Source organism: Sturnira hondurensis, unplaced genomic scaffold (genome assembly GCF_014824575.4).
Source record: "Sturnira hondurensis isolate 20B ecotype Veracruz unplaced genomic scaffold, ASM1482457v3 Scaffold0008640, whole genome shotgun sequence".
NCBI classification, from domain to species: domain Eukaryota; kingdom Metazoa; phylum Chordata; class Mammalia; order Chiroptera; family Phyllostomidae; genus Sturnira; species Sturnira hondurensis.
The window spans coordinates 18,027,873-18,032,589 of record NW_028081271.1 but is presented as its reverse complement, the minus strand read 5'-3'; the positions used below and the strand labels follow the sequence as shown (position 1 = coordinate 18,032,589).

At 41.6% G+C, this 4,717-nt stretch overlaps 1 non-coding gene across 1 annotated transcript; it reads right to left on the bottom strand.

Moving 5' to 3' along the window:
- Window positions 1-4,061: 4,061 nt before the first annotated feature.
- Window positions 4,062-4,166, bottom strand: LOC118993260 (U6 spliceosomal RNA). Its single transcript, XR_005067816.1, has one exon. It is a non-coding gene; the product is annotated as a U6 spliceosomal RNA (small nuclear RNA).
- Window positions 4,167-4,717: the final 551 nt, after the last annotated feature.

The window sequence follows — 4,717 nt, the reverse complement described above, 5'->3', positions numbered from 1 at the left end:
AAAGACCACTCTGGAGGGCAGTGTCACAGAGGTCAAAGACAGAATTCTTGATTCATTGCAAACTGGATATTTGTCATGGACTGGGCTGATACCAGGGAACCAAAGATGCAGAAATCTCCTCTGCAAAAGCTAGAAATGTAATGAGTTGTCACACAAGCCTGAGTCTCACACTCAGTAGACCCTCAGGCTTAACACAGAGAGCCCCACCTTCCTCCCCCCCCTCGGAAGGCTGCATTTCAGAGATACTGTCATTTTGACATAGCATTAGATACTTCCTTCTTTCCTTCTCATGTCTCAGTTTATTTTCCCCCCATCATGTTACCTAGATAAATAGATCTTTCTCTGAGGAGTCAGGCTCCAGGCCAGACAGAATCTAATGTGTAGTCTTTTGGGTCCAACCAGGCCTTGCCTGTCACATCGTGAAGAGAAGCTGCCTACCCTAGTCCAGACTCGCTGTACAGCCAATGCACTGGAGTTTCCCGGCGAGGTTTGCAGTCACGTGCGCACCTAGCCCTGCCTGGTACGGCCGTGCTGGTGTGTGTGCCCAGCTCCGGTCCTAGCCCAGGGGCCTCCATTCAGAGGCCTCCTTCTCAGGGGCCTTAACTGAGGTACTTTTTTCTACTTGGACTCGGTACCTTTCTGCTCCTCACCCTGCCCCAACCCGGGGGCCCATTAGGAGGCAGGGGCCTTCTGTTTGCGATGCTTCTGCGGTGAGGTGGTTTCCCTCGTCTGTGCCACTGCCTCTGACCCTGGCCAGTCACTGTCCCATGGGAAGAAACAGAACAGCGGCGAGCTGCACTCCTCCGTGCCTCTTGCTTGTTACTGATCTGGGGGTACTCTGAACATCCAAGAAAGTTATGGGAAACTAACCTGGTTCCTCATGCTCCTGTGTCTCCCCACTTTTCCCCTTTTCTCTCTCATATCTTGGGACCAGGAGAAAGCATAGCATTCTCTTGGTTTTCACCTATTATTTTGGGAATATGACTTCTCACTTCTGTTCAATAATCCTTCCTAGCTTGGAGTTAATCCCATCCACTGGAAGCCACTTATGACGTCCAATCGTACTTCGAATGACATTTAAATTCTTTATTATTGTGAGTAATCATGACCCCAAATATCTGACCCTCGCTTCTCAAACCGTAGCTCCTATCGGTCTCTGCCTCACTCATTACATCGAAGCCAAGCTGGTCTTCTTTGTTAAACACATCAAACCCTTTCCTGTGTCAGGGACTTCGTACATGGTTTTGCCTCTGCCTCAGTGTTTTCCCCCAGCTCTTAGCCTGGCCAGCTGCTCATGCCTCAGCTCAAATGTCACCTCCGTAAGGAGTTGTTCCTGTTCAGGTGTGTTCCTCATGCAGTCATTCTTATTCCACTGCCTTGCTTTATTTTCATAACAGTTAGCACTACCTTAAAAATATGTTGTTCATTTCCTTCCTTCTTTATTACTAGAATGGTGCTCCCATTTACTTCCTATTCCAGGGCTCAGGACAGGGTCTGGTGCATAAACAAAGGTGCTCTCTTCCCAGCCTCCTCGTTGGCTTTCACAATCATCCAGGTCACTCTCTGTGCTCCAAATGCTCTGAGTGTGGGTCCCGGTCACACGAATGGCCTATTCAATGCTCTGCTGTGCAGTTTCATGAGTCCCTCTCCTTAAAAGTGTTTCACCATCACTCTAGTGCAGTGAGCCCTTCTCAGAGCCATAATTTACCATCATATCAAACTTTTAAAATTCTTTTCATAGATGATTACTGCACCTCTTTCTTCATTCCTACTTAATTTTCCCTTGTAGCTCTTACTGATTTTAGATGCTAATCCGACTAAATTCTTCTACTTTCTAACAAGCCTTGTAAATTTCATTTTCTCTCTCTTTGGCTTGGAACTCATGACTAGATATTACAATGCACTCTTTCAAGCTTTTAAAAGATCCCCTTGTGCGGGCCTGCGAACCAGATGATCGAGGTTCGATTCCCAGTCAGGGCACATGCTTGGGTTGCAGGCCAGTTCCCTGCAGGGGCCAGTTCCCTGCAGGGGATGCACAAGAAGCAACCATACATTGATGTTTCTTTCCTCTCTCCTTCCCTTCCCCTCTAAAAAGATAAATAAATAAAATATTTAAAAAAAATAAAAAATAAAAGATCCCCTTGTGACATAACTGTATATTGGAGTTCCTTTGGCAATGTACTTGGTCTTACAGTATTGATATAATTGATTTGACAATGAATGGACTTAGCAATGACAATATTCTTTTCTTGTTATCCTGTTCCAGGGTAGAGAGTACAGCTAGAATCTTAGCTCTGCTTGGTAACCCTTGAATTCACCTCTATTGAGCTGGGCGGGGGGGTTCTTCAAAAAAAGAAAAAAGAAACAGATTCTCTTCTTTGCTCAAGCCTCCAACTGTACCTTCATGCTTCCTAAGACCACATCTCTTCTATTGAAAAAAATATTTTTGAACAGATGACCTTACCACCTTGATTCCAAACTTATCTAAAGCGTCTCCTGTCCTTGTTTTTCTCTGACTTATGTCAGAGCACAAGTATATGATTTAGTTACTCACGATCAGTACCTAGTACACTTCTGACAGGCATTCGTTATGTATTGATTGAACAAATGAAATATTAGCAGATAGGCAGCTCAAACGTTATTTGCAGGATGTTTAGTATTCTGAAAACCAATACAGATGTGCTTGACACCTCTGTGGTCTGGAATAGAGCTAAGCTAAATTGAAGAGAGCCTTTTGACTTGGTAAACTTAGTAAGAGCACTTAGCTTCACTGTCACACTGGGTCACACGTGACTGTGTGGTTAAATAGATGCCACCCTGATCCTGGAGTCAGGAGGCATAGTTTCTAATCTGGACCCTGCTACTAGATGTCATTAGCTCTCTAGACTTTAATAACCATATCTGAAAATGAGGGGCCTGGTTGTCTCTAATTTATCTTCTGCCTCTAGAAATCTGTAATTCTTTTATTCTCTTGTTGTTGTATCAAACTGACAGTGAACAGTGATGACTTCATCATAGAATGGGGGAACCTAGGCGATAGGCTAAACAGCTCCAGGTGAATTCTGAAAGGAGAAAAAGCCCTGAGGACATACTGGGTCTCCTCTATTGTTTTAATTTGGCCTACTCACATGGAAGACCTTGAGGCCTGAACCTCAGTCTTTGTTCTTATTTCCTAAAACGAAGTTAGAAGTTGAGATATGGATCCAAATAGCAACATATACTAGAAAGTTTGCTGAATACTATGCGAGTAATCCTGTAGTTTTAGTGTTGAAGCAAAAGGAAAACATCGAGGACTTTTGCACAATTACGTAGATCTTCATTTGAGATACTGTACATACAGTCTGGCCGTGGCGAGTACAGGAAAACCTACTAATTTTCCAATTAGTTTAAATAGGCCATAGAACAGAGCTCATTGTTGTTGATTTTGAGTGTGATGTGTCTTAATTGTCTATTTTGTAACTTTTCAGTTTATGGCCAAGAAAGATGAGGAAATGGAATAAGGATGGGTAAAATTATTATCTGTTACTTTTTTGAGACTATTAATGCTTCTACCCATCACACACTAAAAATGATTTTAATTATTAATTTTAAAATATGTTACATTTTATGTATTTTTGTCACTTAATTTTTTTAACTTTTTTTAGATTTTTATTTATTTATCTTTAGAGGGGAAGAGAAGGAGAGAAATATCAATGTATAGTTGCCTCTCATGAGTCTCCTGCTGGGAACTGGCCTGCAACCCAGGCATGTGCCCTGACTGGGAATCGAACACGTGATCATGTGGTTCACAGGCCCTCGCTCAATCCACTGAGCTAAACCAGCCAGGGCTACTTAATTTTATCCTAAAGCTTCACATTAAGCTCAAGAGAACTATGTGTACAGCTTTGCATATACTATTATTGATGAGCTCTTTAAGTATCATGAGGATACAAATAAAAAGAACTGTATTTCTTCCTTTCTCAAGTATATTGTTTCTGTGTAGTTCTGCGGCTGAGAGTGAATTCAATAACAAAGGTACTGGGAAGGTAGGTGTTTCTGATGTTATTATTTTCTTTATTTTTTAAAATATGGAATGCTTCATGGATTTGCATGTTATTCTTGCGCAGAGGCCAAGCTAGTCTTCTCTGTCTCGTTCCAGCTTCAGTCCATGGGTTGCCAAAGCAAGCACTGATGCTATTTTTTTCACTTTATGTGTATGTGTATTTATTTAAAGATACAAATCAATAGACATTTTTGTCTATTAGGTGCCATATGCCAGGTACACTGGTGGGCAAAGGAGTGTGGGGGGCACTATCTCAATTGGACTTGTCGATTATGAACATGCTGCGAAACCAAAAGAGAATGTTTCACTTCCATCTGGAATAACCAGCCTTAGAGGAATACAATTTCTGATTCAGGCATCTAGAAAGGAGTGCTGCTATCTGTCTTTCCATGAGAAAAATTAGGTAAAAAGGAGTTCTCATGAGGACATATCTCATGAACATGACATCAACTTTATATAAAACAAAAACTACATATTTATTTATGTGACCATCGCCATGTATCAGCGGGTTTATGCCATTATTGGTTACCGGAAATGATGGATTCTTTACAAGCAGGAATAAAGGAATGAGTAATACCGCATTGGAAAGACAGTTGGATGTTTAAAAAATAGCTTTATTTTTTTTAATGATTGAGAACCAGTTTCAGTTGCATTTAGTTTCTATTTACTCAGTGG